This window comes from Pteropus vampyrus, unplaced genomic scaffold (assembly GCF_000151845.1).
Source record: "Pteropus vampyrus isolate Shadow unplaced genomic scaffold, Pvam_2.0 Scaffold213, whole genome shotgun sequence".
NCBI classification, from domain to species: domain Eukaryota; kingdom Metazoa; phylum Chordata; class Mammalia; order Chiroptera; family Pteropodidae; genus Pteropus; species Pteropus vampyrus.
This window is the reverse complement of record NW_011888994.1, coordinates 2,216,985-2,236,207: the sequence shown is the minus strand read 5'-3', so window position 1 is coordinate 2,236,207 and position 19,223 is coordinate 2,216,985. Positions and strand designations below refer to the sequence as shown.

The following is a 19,223-nucleotide window of genomic DNA, read 5'->3' as shown; positions in this document are numbered from 1 at the left end:
AATTTTAGGCTCAGTGAAAGAAGTCATACACATATGATTCCATTTATATGAAATTTCCAGAACAGGAAAAGCCATAGGAACAGAAAGTAGATTCGAGGTTGCCTAGGGCCAAGAGTAGAAATGAGGGGTGACTGTAAATGGACATGAGGTTTCTTTGAGGGGTGGGCAGTGGAAGTGATATACAACTAGATAGTAGTGATGGTTGTATAACTGTAGCCTTACTGAAAATTATTGAATCATATATTTAAAATGAGTGATTTTATGATATGGAGATTATATCTAAATAAAGCTATTAAATAAAAAAATTACTGACTAGTCTATTATTTTTTTTTTAATTATTATTATTTTCAAGGCCTGTATACAAAAGGTTATGTTCATTATGACTTTAAATACATTTCTCGCCCTTCCCTTAGGGGAGAGGTTTCACCTTGTTTTTCTTTGTAGGCAGACAGAGTTGTGCTCAGATAATTGCTCACAGGGGTGAACAGCTGGACTCCTGGTTACCTCAGGACACTCAAGCCAGAGGTCAGGAAGAGGCATCACCTCCCCCATCACCACGCCACCCTCAGAAGAGCCCATTACTATTCCTCTAAGCCCAGAGGGGCGTTGGTGGAATGATGGATGTTGGGTATTTCAGGATTTCGAGGATGAAGAGCCCCTAACAGTGAAGCGATGGAAAGAGTGCCTTCTACTAGGAGAGGAAATGTGTGAGAGTGTTGGGAAATGTCATTAATAATCATACAGGCCTGATATGAACAACACGGAGGAATAATAACTCACACTGGGGGAAGACTTTCACATCCCCTCTACTGACATTATTCCTTCAAGGCAAGTGGTTTTGAATTGCTATGAACAGCCTATATTTACATAATGGTTTTCCTCTTTTTTTTTTTCTATTACTCCCAATAAATTGCTTTAGAATAACATTGTTATTTCCAGCAGACCCCACCCCCTATGAACTGGTTCAAGCATATGTAATATTTGTGTTTTTCGCTTCTTTGAAGCATAATGCTGAGCCTCGTGCTAGTGTTACAAATCTTTAGCTGTCAAGGGCTGAGACAGGGTCCCAGACAAGCTAGGATTAGAGAGGTCTCCTGTCCCTTTTGTTACAGGTCACAGTGTGGAAGGGGGCTGAATCGCAAGCAGAGTTCAATGTTTTAGCTTAAAAGATCTCAGTGTGATCTTTGTGGTCTGATTTGGGCTAGAAAAAGGGTAGGCCTGGTTCCGTGTCTCTTAAATTTTCAAACCAACAATGTTATGTCTCAAGTTAGCCTGGGATTCCTGAGAACTACATTACTAAAGCAGGTAGACATAAAAAATAACTTCTTTCATGCTTTCACTCATTGATCTTATTTCTGTCTTCTGGGGCCTGGACAGAACAAATCAAAGCCCTCTTCAACGTGACAGCCCTTCATACAGTTGAAGACATTTATCAAACAAAATTCTTCTAATACTTGCTTAGTTCAGGCTAACCATTCCCAGTACATTAGATATTCCTCAGAAGATGTAAATTTTTAGTCTCGGCTGGAAGAATTTTTTTTACTGTCTCTCTATTACAGTGTGCTGTCCACTTTAAGGTTTGATATGAGTAGAAATGAACATGGTGTGACTATCACCCTCCTCACTGACGACAATGACAGTTATTCATGGTAAATATAAGCAGTGCTGAGAAAGAATTCTGTACGGGCAGGGAAATAAAGGTATTATCTGTGGGTGTTTACCATGAGCACTGTGTGAGGTGTTTTATAAATATTAGCCTATTAAGCAGGATGGGAGGAGAATGGGGTGTTTCTGCTCACTACTGAGGCTCACTTTAGGGATAAGAATTTTGACTAAAATCACCAACTGGGTCCATTCCAGATATCACCCTGAAGCGACTCTTTCATTTGAAAGCTTACAAAGATGAAAAGGCGATTAATAGAAAATTACTAAACCCATACTATGAAAAAGGAAGTGAGTGTAGTTTTGCTCAAAAGTTTACTAACCGTGATTATGTCTGATAACAAGTAACAAGTCCTTCAGCTCAGATGTTAACTTCCAATCCTTCTTCACTGGGAAATCGCTGCAAGCCTTCCCAGGGGAGAGCAGGGAAGCAGCCTGTGTCCTAGTCCTTTCATCATCCTAGGACTGCATCACCCACCCTTCTAGGCCACGGAGTTCCAGGTCTGGAGTACCAATCCAAGGTGTCATGGAGGCTTTAATTAAACCAACTGTTAAGCACTCAAAAGCATTATGTCTATGATTGATTCAAATTTACTCTTTAAGTGCAACCTTCAGGAATCGTATTTCTGAACGTGTTTGGGTTCCTTTAATGAGCACTCTGCCACAGCCACACTCCCTGTGATCAGCACCCTTGCCCAGGCTCTGAGCTGTAGCCATGGGGACGGCTTTAAGTGGGAGGATGGGGGCTTGCTAGGTCAGCCTTTCCCAATTCAGGGGCCTTCAGATGTTCACAAGTGATCCTTGGAGGAAAAAGTCAATGCCAGTAGCAGGTTTTCATCTAAAATGTATTTCATATTGAATACATATGAAAAATACTAAGTGTATTTATACAGTTGTTTCTATTATAATGTTACAACCAGCCTTTTGAAAGTGGCCTGTCAAACCCAAGAATGTGAAACAATCACCAAGGCAAGAGCATGTGACTTTTAATCTTAACATCAGTGACCAAGTAAACATTGCTTTGATGTATATCATTGGAGAATCTTGTCTTATAAGTTAGGAAGGCTTCTATACCAAAAAATAGAAAACTTGGTTAACAGTGGCTGACACAATTAACAATTTGGTTTCCTTACCTACTAAGTAGTCAGGAGGTAGACAGTGGCAGGCTTAGTTCAGCAGCTCAGGGACCAGACCAAAGATCCAGGCCTTCTTGTTTTCTGCTCAGCTTCAACATGTTGCCTCATGGTCCCAAAATGAAAGTTGCCTTTCCTGGTAGCATGTTCAAATAAAAAGCAAGTAGAAGAGAGACAAAGTGTAGCTCCAGTAAGCTTTTCCTTTGGTATCTGTCCCTTTACTGAAAATAAAACCTTTCCTAAAACGCCCCTAGCAGACTTCACCCATATATCTCATTGGTGAAAACTGGGTGCCTTGGCCACCACCGACTGCAAGGAAGTTTGGGAAAGCGGGCATCTGACAAAAGGGAAGGATTATTATAACTGGTTTAAGGAAATCGAGGTCCATACAGTAGAGCTAAGCATATTGACTCTCCCAAGAAGAAAGACTCAGGGATGGAGACGGCTGGGTGAACAACAGTGACAGAGCAAAAATATCTATTGTATATTGAGCATATATATCACAAAAACTGACTGCCCAGGGATCAGATTCTAAGAAAAGAAAGCCTTAAATGAAAAGCCAGGTCTTGTTCTCAAACTCTTTCTGAATCAAATAAACACAAAACCAGAATTCTACAAAGGAAAAATATATAACTGTGGACTTAGATTTTTTTTTTTTTTAAATTGAGACTGAAGTATATAATACAGTAGTTCCCCCCTTATTTATGGTTTTACTTTTCATGGTTTCAGTTACCCATGGCAAACCAACCAAGGTCCAAAAATATTAAGTGGAAAATTCCAGAAATAAACAATTCCTAAGTTTTAAGTTGCACACCATTCTGAGTACATCACTTTACTTATCCCATAGGCATTGTATCATCTCACACCATCACAAGAAGGTTGAGTACAGTACAATAAGATACATATTTTTTTCAATAAGATATTTTGAGAGACTACATTTGTATAACTTTATTACAGTATGTTGTTACAACCGTCTTATTTTATTATTATTATTAATCTTTGACTGTGCTCAATTTATAAATTAAACTTTATCTTAGGTATGTCTGAATAAGAGAAAACACAGTATATACAGGATTCAGTACTATATGCGGTTTCCGGTATCCACCAGAGGTCTTGGAATGTATTTTCTGCTGATAAAGGGGAACTACTGTATAAGACTTTTACTGGTTTTTAGAGAAAACTGTGTTAAGTATATCAGACTATCAGTAAACATGGAGGTACTAATTGTCATTACTTTTTTGCAATGTACCTTCAAAAATGGAATTTTTTTATTATTATAGACTTGATACTTTGCCTGATGAAAATATATAATAATGTTTCCTATACTGTACAAATACTTGATTAAAACACACTTCCCATTTTTTAAAAGTTGATGTTGTTCATGTCATTATTTATAAGAAGAAAAATTTTACTTGCAAGAGGCAGCATTGTTTAGTGATATCGAGAGTAAGCTCTGGAGTCAGGCAGACCTGGATTCATATTCTGACTTAGCACTTGCTGTAAAATGCAGATACCAGCACTGACCTCATAGACTGCTCTGAGTCTTAAAGGAGCCAGTGCATATTAAACATTTAGCTTATTGCTAGGCTCATAGTAAGCTCTCAATGTTACTTAGCTCAATATTTTTCTTTTTTTTTCGGAATAAAACAAAAACACTTGGACCTAATTTTAATTGTTAGTTATAACAACTTATTTGTGAGATCTTGTTTGTTGTTGTTTACCTTAATCCAGGCATGCATTATATCTTATGACCTCTCCCTGCTGGTGTTCTGCCAAGAAACTACAATTTAAAAAATATTCAGTGGTGTGTTTTGATAACAACTTCTAATTAGACTGTGACTTAAAACGTCTATGATAGTGGGTCAGACCACACCTAATGGAGTTGCTGGTATTTCCTAGGTGGCACTAGTGATCCCCCTGGACCATTATGTCCCTGTTGCAGCAACTCCGGTTTGCAGTTAACCCTTCGTGCCCTGTACTGTAGACTCCAGATGCAGCGGCTTCGGGCCACTATAGAGAAGTGCTGAGTTATGCTGGCTTTTCCCCCCAAATTCTCCAAGTTTCTTCCAAAAAATCTTATCTTGGCCCACATGTCCTCAACTCTGTTCTTGAATAGTTCATTTTTTGGACCCAAATATAAAATGGGACTATATTATTATCTAGCCCACATTAATGACACTTTGCCTTCAATAATATCATGAGATACTCTGTCCAACACTTTGTTAAATTTGTGCTCAGCATATTTGCCTAGACTAGCGGTCTGGCCAAGGCACTGAGGTTATTTCAGAATGCTTGTTTGTGCTATTGTCTCTCTCCCCTGTTAGACACTAAGAGCTAATATGACAGAAATCACATCTGTTTTTATCATAATACTAGAGATAAAATAAATAATTTTTGAGTAAATTACAGACTAATAAACTTAACCCATCTGACTCTGAGTGACAACTATTTTCTCTACATGCGCTCGTGTTTGTCCTTTAATAATTATTTTCTAGAAGAATGTCCATAATCAACATGAAAGTCACCACCACTGTGTAGAGACCCATCTCTGACTCCTACAACCTTCTTCCCTGCTAATATCACACTTCGAAGAAGATGACTACACTTGACCGCAACCAGGCTAATGCAGGACAGCATTCTTTCTGTAAGGCAATCTAAGCAAAACTAAAACCAGATACAAATAAAGTTACTTTGGAACTAATAGGCTGAGCAGTCTATTCATATAAGCTCTTCTTAAAAAAAAATGGGTTGCTCTAGTTTTTAAAATTCCAAGCTCTAGCATCTCTGATGTGGTTGAGGTGGTATCAATGAAGACTGTATTCGTTCTTCTGGGGAAAGTATTTTTTAAATAAATTCTTTACCAAACATGAGGCAAGGAGAGGGTGGATTCTGGGAACCAATGCCACCTGACTGGATGTTGTTCTTTGACTTATGAGGTCATCCAGATATCCTCCTCACTGAAAGGACGTTGTCAGAGCACTGAATTTAAATTAGTGATTGGAAAAGTCCAGGGTAGCCGTTCATTGCAGTTGGCATTTCTATCCCACTCAGACTATCAGAAAATATGGTTAGAAACAAAAAATAAAAATGTTCTGGATGTCTAATCTGAGTAGGGAGAAGAGAGAGGGAATTTGCACTTCTTCCAAGAGGTATCGAATGTGACCCAGGGTTGCTGCTGAAATCTCCAGTGTAGACTGCTTCCCAGAAACAACTAATAGCACAGGACAGAGCTTGCAGCAATGGGAATGGAAGCTGGGAATAGGCAAGAGACTCCTTCAATGTCCACAGAGGGACATATCATGGTGGCCATGAAAATGCACCACTCAGATCTCCTGCGGTGGAAGACTGATATACCCAGCTGCTGCTCCTCTGGACCCACCACTACACTCACTCTAAGGTCATTCTTAACCCCAGTTGTCCCCAACCACCATGGCAAGGGTACTGAGGCAGGCTCATATTGTGAGATGCAGGACTCCTCCAAGGATAACTTTGTCTCGAGGACTCCCCATAGGCTTGAATCTTTCTTGAAACTTTACTATAGTCTGAGACTCTTCTTCCTCTCTCCTTCCACAGATGTCAGACCTCTACTGCAGTCTGAAAGCTCTCCTTGCCTTTCCTCCTGCTCTCTCTTCCAAGAGATCTCTTGCATATCTAACCCCATCTTGGCATCTGTTCCTTGGCAAATCCAAGCTAATGTATATAGCAATTCTTGTCCAATTAACCGAGCATTGTTTCTCTTCAAAACCAGAACAGATTATACGTAAAAACTGACTGTCTTGATCAGGGTGAGAAGGCCAAATATATTTCTAATTCTCTAGTCAAGCCAGGAGTGAGAGCTTCCACCCGCCCCCGCCCCCATCAGCCAATCATAAAGTACTTGTGTTTCCTATAACTTATCTGTAAGATAAGTCGATGGATGACATGGACTCAGTGGCTCCCAGAGCCCTCAAAGGCAGGAGTATGGAATATAGTCAGACCAGAGAAAGGAGCAATGGACAGTTGCTGATAAACACTGCTGTCTGTGAGCATTCCCATGTCTTCACAGGCAATGGAGGTAAATTACCCTAGGACATGATGGTCCTATTATTCTGGAGAGTCAGCACTACTGAGAGTACATGTATAAGGTAAAGAAGAGCAAGAGATCAAAGATGTTGAGAATTGTGGTCCCCTGAAATATCAGCAAATGTTGGTTCGGAAGAGTAGTCAAGAATTTGGCTTTTAACATGTGGCATTCAAAGAGTGAACAGAATATTCAGATTTAAATGTTCCAAAAGTGGCTGGAAAAAGAGAAAGCTGAATGCTCCCTGTTATGATAGCAAAATTCCTTCCTTGTGAGTATTTTCTTCCTTTGGGGTTCTCTTGAATCAACCCCATAGCCACCATTGCACTCAGCCCCAGGAGAATGCTGTATCTTCTTTCCCTCCTTTACCTGCAGAGGTGTGCTCAGCTGGGCTGTGCCAGATGATGAGAGTTGGCTGTTAGCCTTTCTCACTTTTGCCTCCTGTGATTTCGCATTGGTAGCTTGTGGTTGGCCATGGCGGGAGAACTTATGTCACAGATATCAGCAAATGCTCCAAATTAGGACCTTGCCCCCAACTGGGTTCTTAAATATTTACCAGCATTTTACCAATCACTGCCTAAGAGTGAAATAAGAAGAGGGGATGTGCGGGGTCCTAAATGTTGGGGAAGGCCTCAATGTTAAGGTGGCATTTGGGCAAAGACTAGAAAGAGGTGAGAAAATGAACCATCATGCAGATATCTGAAGAGCGAGCCTTCTTGTCACAGAAAACAGCAAGTGCAAAGCACTTGATACAGGAGTGTGCTTAGTGTTCAAGGGACTGCAAAACAGGCTAGTGCGGCTGGAGCAAAGCGAGTGAAGGAAAGAGTGGTAGGGAGTGAAGTAAGAGATGGATGATGGAGTCATAAAATATCTTTTATGTGATTATAAAGAATGTGACTTTTACTTTGAGAAAAATCGTGAGCCAGTAGAGGGTATAAAGCAGTAAAGTGACATGATTTAAATTTTTAAGTGATTGCTCCTTTTAAAAGGGATGCTTTGTGAAGAATAGACTACACGGGGCCAAAGTGGCTGCAGGAAGACCAATTAAGAGGCTATTGCAACAATCAAGATAAAACATGATGGTGACTTGGACCGGAAGGCTAGTGGTGGAGGGGTAAGAAGTGGTCATATTCTGGATATGGATGCAGTGTAATTGTTATTAGAAAGCAGCTTTCAGCTCAGTAAAAGAAGATCTTCCTAATAGAGTTTTTATAATCTCCAATGAAATACTAAGCTTTCTATACCTGAAGCTAAACTAGGAAGAAGCCCGATAGCCATCCACCAGAGATACCGCAGAAGAGTTTGCTATGTTGGGAGGAGCTTACACACACTAAGCGCTAATACTCTACATGGCATAGGGGCGTGGCTACACAAGAAAATGTTTCTGTTACAATGTGATAACTGACTTATGGCTAAGGAAGCAAATATACGTATTAAAATGGCTTCATCTCTGTTTTTCTCATAATGGTTTTTCTTGAATATAATATAATAAATATAATATATAATAATGTTATATAATACACATTACATAATGTATAATATTTATAATTGGATGTTATTTGCAATGTATTATATAATGTAAATATTTATTGTATATAACATTATATATGATATGTTAATACTTGGGGGCTAATAATTGTGTGTATATATATATATATAAATGTACTTTGACATAGGCAGATCACCTCAAAGAGTTTGATGGTAGAGTGGTAGCGTGTGCATCGCTCTCCGTGGTGCTGAAACACCCTTGGTTAAGGGATAATGTTCTCTTAACTGGGTGACTCATCCTCCATGGAGGTGAGGCTATCGGGCTTGTGAAATCGCATGAGGTAGAAATGGGGACGTGGAGGATTAGGAAACAAATAAAGAAAATAGGTCTTAGAATTCAGGATATTACATCTGGAAAAGATTTCAGGGGGTATCTAGTCCAACTCCTTAAGTTTGCAACTAAGGAAACAGAGATAGAGCAAGCCCATTTGTGCTGAGTAGTGAAGGTCCAGGGCCCACTGTTATCTGGGATGGGATACAATGAGAGAGGGCTAGTCCTGTGGGATTGTTCTTAACATTTCTGACAGAGCTTTTACCAGTTGAATTCTCTCTCATCATGTGACTCCATTTACCACCCAGTGAAAAAGATTCTTCAGAAACATGCTTGGGTTTGTGCATGAATTTTCTTGTGCGATGAGTTTACACCTGGCACCCCCAATCTGGACTTTATATCTGTAAGTGTCATGGAGCTGCCACTTGGTAACACGCTAACTTCTCAGGTTTCTGAAAATGACCACTATTTTTTATTAATCTGATTTATCAAGTTTCTAATTGGTCATCATAGTTTCTAAAAAATTAGGACTTGATAGAGCTTGGTATGCAGTTACACGTTGTTTCTGTCCGTATGTAGCTGACTTTATGTTCAGTGAGGCTGTAGGTCTGCCATTTGGTAGAATATAATTAATGAGGTTGCAGGATAGGAGAAGGAATAGAGAGAATAAAGCATCCAGTGATCAGTCTTGCAGACTGTTTAGTGAAGTAAGACTTCATGCTATAATCTGGTTAATTTTTACAAAAGAGAAGAAAGGACAAGAGTCTGCTAAGATAGATAATTGCACTGATTAAGATAGTGGGAGTTTTCCTTGTCTAGATTATTTGGGTAAACACAGATGTGTCTAAGAGATAAGATTTAATATTTGTGAAGAAGCTACATTAAATCTTCATTTTAAAACTTTTAAAAATTCCAATTAAGTGTGTGTTTTTTAACTGGGCTGACAGACATTAATAACTACTGAACTAGTGCATTGCAAAATGCCACTGACTCCTGATCTGTAAATAGAACAAAGCCATCTGTGTGGTGGAGAACATGAAAGTTCCTGCCTCACCCTCCCATAGGCGCATTGTAACCTTGGGTCTCAGATGGAGGTGGCTCAGCTGCCCTGAGCACCAACTTCATATAGCCTCAGGGCTCCAGAGCCAAGAGCAGGTGTGGGCCACATGCCTAGTCTCCCCAGGGGCCAGGAAAAGCAGCCTTGAGACCCACACTACAAACAAAAGCAGAGGAAGAAGACTCCTAGCTGTTTCAGCCTGAGTCAGAGGCAGAGCTCCAAGGAGAGGGAAAAACCAGTTTCCTTTATTCAAGCACCCCCTACCTGCCTGTGTCTGAGAGCACTTCAGATCCAGAATATACTTTCACCAAAGTCTGTCTCGGAGCCAAAATCCTAGGGTTCTCACCAACATGCTATCTAAAGTCTGCACAGGTGTCAGCTGAGACCAAGAGGGCATGCCTGAAGATTTGTCTAGATGGGTCATCTTTCCTTACATTCCCCACCCCCAAAACTGCCTCATTCAACTCTTATGGAGAGGGTCTTCCTCTAAAAAATACACTTGTCATTGATGCTCTGCCTTTCTCTCATATTAGATCTTTAATTTTTCTTTCCTCAATTTTCTTTTCCACTTGAGTGAATGTATTAGCTTATTCCTGGTTGCAAGAAAATTCTCTCTTACAAACCTATTTTAGCAAATGAAGAAAATATACTGGCAAAGACAGGAAACTCCATCTTTCATTATGCAATTCAAAGAGAACCTTGGGAGCTATGGTTTGTCTTTGAGAACTCCTATCTGGTTGCAGAGGTTTAGAATGCAGCTAAGGGAGGACCCCTGCCCAGGCCTTCAGATTTTCTGGCTTAGCGTGTTTCTGACAGCAGGGAGGTTTGCGTGTGGGAAGGGAGAGGGCAAGAACTAAATAAATTGTTGGGGGTGGAGGAGGCTCCGGAAGGGCTGTGCCTTGTTTCTATAAGGGCCTCAGGAGGCCACTGTTCAGGGCCTGATCCTGTATTGCAGGATGAAGCTGGCTTAATTGCTGGTAATTAAGGCAGGATCTATAGTTTCTGGGCATGCCTGGTGGGGAGGGGCTGGGTTTCTGGCTTTGGATGAGCTGCAGGAAAGCTAGTGGCTGCTTCACTGAGCTTGCAGCTTCACCACTCCCAGAAGGGCCTGTTGCTGGGCAGTTTTCAGCACTAGGAGTCTTTGTGAACCTGCTCTTCAAGGATGGAGAATTATCTTTTCAAAGGAAATCAAGGTAGAATAGAAATGGTCTTTTTGAGAGTTTATTAGTTACAGAGTTTATAGGTTAAGCCTGTGCTAAACACATTTAATTCCCAAAACATCTCAATGGGTGAATTTTTAATTGACAATGACGGTAAAAGATTAAATAATTATTCAAGGTCTACGGTTAGCACATAATGCAAATTTAGTTCATTGGATCCTGAGTGTGCGCTTTCAAGGCCATGGTTTTTGCAGAGGTTGCAAGCTGGTAGCCTATGAAGCTGGTTCTGCCCTTCAATGTGCCTGGTTCTCACCTTGCTTTAGAATAAGGGAATGCCCAATTACATTCAAGATTTCTGATTTGCTTGAAAAATTGATAAGATCTGCCAACACAGGTCCAATTTTTACACGGGAACACTAGCCCAATTAGGGAAACCACTGCTCCTTCTACAGAGGAAATAACCAGTTTCCATAGAGACTTTTTTTTTTTCCAGTTTGTACTGCTTCTTCTTGCTTAACTCCTAGCCCATTTCAATCACTTATGGGGCCTTTTCCTGGCCCTTGTTGGCTTCTAAGATTGTGGCACTGCCTCCAGTCATACAAAATAGAATAGAGCATAAAATAAAGGTAAGAGCTGGAATAAAAGAATGAGGCAGTGAAGCCCAGTTTCAGGAGCAGCAAGTGTCCTGGCATTCAAAGAGCGAAAGCTCATCACTGAGGCCAATTTATTCCCAGTCTCATTTTCAGCCTCACAGATAAGCAGAGAAAAAGCTGGCTAAGGGTAGGGGAAGAAGTGAACAGAAATCTCAAGAAGCATTGTTGTCTGAGACAAGCAACTTTCCTGCCTGCTTTTAACAGATTGCTTTTCATAAAGCTTTGCCATAGCTCTGCTTTATCATTCTTGCCTGAGCTTCCAGCTGGACAGAATCCGAAAGCTAAAAGCCTGCAACTTGCAGAGAAGGCGGGCATTTGGCTGCCCCAACGGCTGTACAGCCACACCATCCGTGCTTCTGGGTAATCAGGTGAGAAATTTCATCTGAGTCTAAAGTTTCCTGCTGTATCAGTCTTCTATGGGCTCCTGCAGAGTTCAGACTCGCTGTATCTGTATGGGCAATCCTGCCCTTTAAAGGCTGAGGTGTCTTTGGAAAGGAGAGGGCAATCAGATAATTCATTGGTTTTCTTTAACCAGACGAATCAACCACTCTGGTCAAGGCAAGAACCATCACGAGGTGGTTCAATGTTGCAGTTATGATTTTGAATTCCTTGGAGTAAGCAGAGAATGATCTCACATCAACATCTCCAGAGAAGCACTGTGACCACTAGGCTGAGGCCATGAGACTCCAGAAGGCTTTGTCTTAGATTATGTCTTCTAATGGGACAATTAAGCTTGGGTTACTGACAATAAGGGTGACTAGGCTTTTCCCTAATGACCTACTGTAGGGCAGCTCTCATTTTCATAATTCAAAGGCCAGGAGACTCTGGCCCTATATGTGTGTATGCTAGTCTCTTTCTTCCAGACTAGGTCTTCAGGATTGTTTACTAAAATATCACAGTGAAGGCTTTTCTACACCTAAACCTCAGAGGGCCCCTGATGGGATGACTACAGTTATGAGCAGAGGCGATGTAGCAGAACTATAAGAGCAGGGTGTAGACTTATACAGCCCTGGGTTTGTGTCCCAGCTCTGCCACTTGCTAGCTAGGTAGGCATATTAGTCACCTAACCTCTCTAAGTTATGGTTTCGTCATTCAAGAAATGCATAATGACCCTATCTCTCAGGGTTGGAGTTGGAGTGAAAACTCTTTGAAACAATGCAGCATATAAAAGAGCTTATACCATTTGGCAACTTGGCATATAGGAAGTGTTTAATAAAGGGTCTTGCTTGTTCTGTCCCCTGCCTACATTTCTAATTTTGTTTCTTTCCATCCCCCTCTCTCACTCTCAGTGCTGTTTCTTTTGATAAGAACATTCTGTCCAACCTTCACCCCACATTTGCCTACCTCCCTTTTCGTCTATCCTCAGATCACTGCCTTCCTTGCCCTTCCAGCCCGTGCCCAGGCTGAACTCTTTTAAACCATTTTATACTTTCTCTTCCTAGTACTTACTGCTGCTTCTGAGATAATGCTACTATCTGTCTCTCCCACTACATTTAGAACTGAGTAAGAGCAAGGCTCAACTTCGTGTCCCAAGCACCTAGTACACAATAGGCCCTTAATAAATACTTGTAATAAATACTTGTTGAACGATTAATAGATGATAAAATTCAACATGAATTTTCTTTTGATTATATAATAAATGGACAGTTAACAGTCATGTGTTGAGATCATCATAACCGTATACAAAAATTAAGACCTAAAACTATAAACTCAGGAGAAGGGTAAATCTTCATGACCTTGAATTTGGCAATGGAGTCTTACAATGTGACAGCAAAAGCATATGTAACAACAACAAATAAATTGAGCATCATCAATATTAAAAACTTGTGCTTCAAAGGACAGTATCAAGAAAGTAAAAAGACAACTCATAGAATAGGAGAAAATATTTGCAAATCATATATCTGATAGGAGACTTATGTAAAAAAAATATAAAGAACCCTTACAATTCAGTAATAAAAAGATATGTAACTCAATTAAAAAATGGGCAAAGGATTTGAATAGACATTTCTCCAAAGAAGATATATAAATGGCTATTAAGCACATGAAAAGATGCCTAACATCAATATCTGTCAGAGAAATGTAAATCAAAACCACAATGAGATACTACTTCACACTCACTATATGGCTAGAATCAAAAAGTCAGATAATAACAATTGTGGGCAAGGATGTGGAGATATCAGAACTCTCTTACACAGCTGATGGAAGTGCAAACTGGTGCATCCACTTTGCAAAATATTCTGACAGTTCTTCGAAAAGTTAAACATAGAGGCACCATTTGACCAGCAATTCCACAGCTATGTTCCCAAGAGAAATAAAAAATGTGTCCACACAAAAACTTGTATGCAAATGTTCATAGCAATATTATTCATAATAGTCAAGAAGTAAAAATAACCCAAATGCCCATCACTTGATGAATGAATAAATAAAATGTTGTATATACAAACAATGGAATATTATTCAGCCATAAAAAGAAATGAAGTACTGATACATGCTATGACATAGCTGAACCATGAAATCATTATGCTATGAAAGAAGCCAGACACAAAGGACCACACATGTGTGGTTCCAATTATATGAAATGTCCAGAACAGGCAAATCCATAGAGATAGAAAGTAGATTAGTGGTTGCCTAGGGCTGGGAGGATTGGGAGCTAAAAGCTAAACGGTATATAGTGTTTGTTTTGAGAGTGATGAAAATGTTCTAAAATTCAGTATGGTGATGGTTTCACAACTCCATAAATATACTAAAAACCACTGAACTGCACTTTAAATGGGTGAATTGTATGGTATATGAGAGAGAGAGAGAGAGAAGGGGAGGGAGAGAGAGAGAGAGAGGTGGGGGGGGAGGCAGAGAGAGAGACAGAGAGAGAGAGAGACAGAGACAGAGACAGAGAGACAGAGAGAGAGAGAGATCATTATAGGCCCATGAATTGTTAGATATTAAGAAGCATTTGACTTTCTCCCACAAGTTGGGAAGACAAGCCCAAATGAAACAATAGCAATTCAAGTGGGCTAGAATCAAAGGCTACCTTAGGAAATAACAGTTGTAGTTCTGAGAAGGAACACTGCCTGGAGAAATGTGAGATTTTGCATAGGAGATATTTTAAACTCCAAGTACAGAAATTACATCCTGTGACACTTCGTGGTGACACTAGATATTTTCTAGTACTGTTGCCTGATTTTTCACGTGGTTTAGTCAGGTCTGCCCAGCTAGATGGACTGTTTTATCTGTTTTCCCCCAACTGCAAGCACAAAGCCTGATACCTAGCTTGAGGTGATTGGGTTCTGTGACCTGGGATAGAGCCAGAGTCAGGAATTAGAGCTTCCTGTCTGAGCTGACCTGTTTCCTTTTAATCATGCCTGCAGGACCAAGGGCTTCCTTTTTGCAAACAGCTTTTCCATGTTTTTATTTATTAGCCTACCTTGCAGCAGCAGCAACAGCCTGGGAGGGCAAAAGAGCAAGCTAATGCTCTTTTATGATGTTACTGTCCTGAAGTAACTGGAGAACAGGAAGAGCAAGGAGGCTGGTCTTTCTTGAAGGTCACCCAGGAAGCAAGCACCTGGCTGATCAGGGATTAGCATAGATGTTACCGGTTTGCTAAACCCACGGAGCCAGGTTGTTTATCTATTTCCAAGATAGGTTTATAGCCATTTAAGGGAGAAAAAAAACAAAACGTTGGTCTGAACCAATCTTTATTTTAAGATTAAAAATAAGTGCGTGTGTGTGTGTGTGTGTGCACGCGCACGTGTGTGTGTGTGTGTGTGTGTGTTTTGGGGGGGCAGATCACATCTTTAAGAGGAAAAAAAGTGCATATAATAAAATTACCCAAAAAGTGTTCACGATATCCAATATCTCTAAGACTCTCTAACATCTACATCCTGAGATGTGGAAGATTACCTTAAGCTAGACTCAATGTTCCGTTGGCGAGTTTATTCTATTTAATATATCGTTTAATGTATTTGTTCATTTAGGCCATGACTCACTGTTTCTCTGAATTCTATTTTTAGCTGTTGCTCTCAGTTGGATTTTTCCACATATCAGATGTTCAACTATGTGTCTAAGGGGACAACGTCTGCCTTGGACTGAAAAACTTGACTATATAGTTTTATTATTTATAAATTGTACAAGATTGTGGTAAAAGTGTCTTTCATCTCCTCTAAACCTTGTTAAGATTGAGGTGCCACCCTATAGAAATATATGATGAAATGTAATTTGCTTTAAGTATTTCATCAAGTATAATTCTGAGACACTCAGATGAAGGAAGATGAGGGCTACCCATCTGTATGTTATTGTCTAACACTAGAATATCTGACTCTTGACTCCCCTCTTAGAAAGGAATATGGTAGTACCATGAACAGGGAAAGATCAATCAAATGTGCTGACATAGCAGAGGAGTGATTTTGTGGAAATCTAATAAGATTTAAGAGAGAAGCAGAGGCTAGGAAGGAGGCTGGCCGGAAGAACCGATCCAGAAAAGGGCAATGAGGCCCTGGGAAGGCAGAGCAGGAACTTGAACCGAGAGAAAGAGAAGGAACCTTAGGATAGACAGATGATAATGGAGCCTGACCAAGAGGGTGGATCACAGGACTGCCAAGAAATAAACATTTGTTAACCTTCGTTTTTTTCCCTCCGTATTTATAACTGATGTATGCATATGTTTGTAGGTAAATACATAGAAAAGTTGTAGAATGATACACAGCAACTGATAACAAATTCTGGAGAGGATAAATTGAATGGGCGTTGGAGGGAATTGGGATGATTGCCTTTTACTCTAAATATTTCTGTGTTGTTTGATTTTTTTAAATTACAAAAATGTATTTATATATCCCTTATGTAATTAAACAAACAAATAAAAAAGACAAATGGGAGAAGGTACAACATTATGCGTACCCATTGTTAAAAAATAAAATTAGAATCATGTAACTAGGAGAAAATAAAAACCATCTGTAATCTTGCAACTCAGAGATAACCACACTAGGGGTGAATTTCTCACTCTAACTGAGAAAGGTAGATTTGGAGTCCAGAGAAAAAATGTCTCCACTGGTAGAAAAAAGGGAGCCACACCAACAGGATTGGGGACAAGAGGCCAGAACCACAATAAGATCTGGGGTTGAGGCCAGGGGTCAGAGATCAGGGATTAGAAGGAACAGAACCAGGAAGAGGGGCTTGGGGCTCAGATATTAGAGTCAGATGTCCATCCTCAGCTCTGTTTTCATTCTGTGCCCATAAATGATAATGTCCTCTGCAAAGGGTCGAAATTCAATGCTGAAATTACACACAGAGTTAACACTACCACACAGAGAACTCACCCTCTGGTGGAAATGGGGCTGGGATGGAGCTTCTAAAAAGAGAGATCAATGGCCCTGGGGGTCGGTCTTATAAGAAAAGAGAGGCCTATGATGAAAAAAAAGTGATTTAGAAAGAGTTTAGAAGAGTCTGAAAGCAATGGAGTTGTTATTGGCATTGGGAGAGCCCTTCACTATGTGGACTATCTATGCATTGCAAGAGGCTGGCCACTCCTAGCCTTCTTTCACTAAAGGTACCTTAGTCAGAAGATGATCCCAAACACCATCATACATCAGACATCTCTATGGCCTCAGTTCACATCCTTGTTTGGGAAACACCGGATCCAATGCCCAACTAAAGAAGTATCAGGAGACTATAACACTCCCCTCCCCTGACACCCCCCACCCCCGCAATTCTCTCCTGCTGCGGGGAAGTTGAACTATGACTTCAAAATGATGTTGTCTGGGCCTCAGAGATGGGGTAGACTGGAGGAGAAATAAGTAAGAAAAGAAATAGGGAAAGGCATGAAACCAAGAGGCACAGTTGGTAGGAGAAACGTCCCCCACTCTAATCTCTGATGGAGAGAAGTTAAAAGTCCCCTACCCTGAGCAGAGGCAGGAACCAGAGGGGAAGCCAGGAGAAGGGCCCTGTTTCATACCACCAGTTACAAACAAGGCATCCACATCAGTCTTTTGTACTTTAGGACTTTAGCTTTGGATTTCACATATATTTTTAAGGACGAAGACAACTCATTATTGGATCTACTGCAAACATTTAAAGAAATATGCTCTTAATCTATCACAGCATTAAACACCTCTTGAGATACAACCTGCCACATCAATAAGACGTGAAACTTCTCAGTCTCAGCATCTCTTCATATTTAACCACTTGGAGGGAAAGAAAACATTCATATTTACATAGGCTACAGAGAGTGATCATCCAATAAACCTTGGTTCTACTTTTAGATGCATGTCCCTAGGTTTCCCAATAACTGGACAACGATGCAGTGCTTGCAATATTAAATCAATAAATTAGTTTCTCATTTTAAGTGGAAAATGCATTGCATTTCTTGATTTGCTCATATCCATTTTCACAAGCAAGTTAATTGCTTGGAAATATGTATGTATGCATTTCCCCCTTTAATGCTGTCCTACACAAAACTACTCAAAGAACAAGTACCCAGCTCAAAACACTTTTTAAAAAAACTGGTGAGACATAAAACAGTAAACACTAATATGGCAAACTGCAAATGCAGGGTCTTGAAAGAACCAACAGATAGATAATCCAGCCCTTGGCTTCTAGTTAGGCTTCTAGTCTAATGGAAAGGAGCCCCCACATTCTCCTATCCCTTGATAGAGAAAGAGGCAAATCAGCAGGGTGTCTAAGCAGCTCGTAGTTTCTCCATTCTTTGGATGTAGCCCTGTATCATCAGCTCAGAGACTAAGGATAAAAGCAGCAGCGAACATTTATGAAGGAAAACCCTGTGCCAGATATTATACTAAACACTTTACAGGCATTTCATCATCACAACTCGGTTAGGTGGGTACTATCTGTTTACAGGTGGGGCCACTGAGACCCCACTAGGGGAAGTGGTAGACAGCAACACATGGAAGTCTCCGGAATGCTCACTTTCTGTCAGCTTCTGGCTATGAGAGAACAAAAGCAAGAGGACCTCCCAGGGCAAGTTCCCCTGAAGGAGGGGCCAGAGATAAATGCAGGGCCTGGGTCAGTGCTGATACTGTGGCCCCTGGTACAGTCCCCAAGGTGCTTTCTAGTATTCATTTTTCCAATATTCTCTTGTAGGCAGACTTCTCGTGCAATTTTTGTTATTCCTGTTGTTGAGGGTGACCTAAGCCATTCCAAGTGAACAGGAAAAGGGACTCTCCCCTCCGTCTGTCCCTTCTTTGCTTATTCAGCATCTTCTCCTGGATGCCAGGAGCAGCTGGGGTTAGTGAGCTGGAACCCAAGCAGATCAATACCATGTGCACTTGAGGACATCGTTAGCAGAGTACTAATGCTCACTGGGGATATGTCCAGTATGTCAACTGTGGTGAAGAGGTCAAGTAGACTTTGTCTAATGTCATCTTACTGGATGGAACATGGTACATTTTTCTGCCTCGCTTACCCAATTAGCTTTACAGAAGGTAAGCTATGTGTTATTTAAATATTTGAAATAATGCTTTGTATGCAGGTTTGCATAAATAATAAAAATGCCATCTTATAATATATAATACATTTTTAAAATTTTAGACAATGTCTTCCAATCCCCTGTGTATGAAACATTTTAAAAATTGAATGCAGTTTTCATCGTCACCCAGATGGCAAATTCTTTCCCAGAATACAGTGGTAACATAATATACACGTAACATGTTTTACAACATCAGTTTTTTTTT

General features: G+C 40.3%; 1 long non-coding RNA gene across 1 annotated transcript in view; it reads right to left on the bottom strand.

The window, feature by feature from the left end:
• Positions 1-19,223, bottom strand: part of LOC105300497 — a 75,147-nt gene that overhangs the window by 24,786 nt on the left and 31,138 nt on the right. The window contains exon 3 of the long non-coding RNA XR_002783415.1: positions 2,796-2,931. This is a non-coding gene — a long non-coding RNA (uncharacterized LOC105300497). The remainder of the gene's footprint in view (positions 1-2,795; positions 2,932-19,223) is intronic.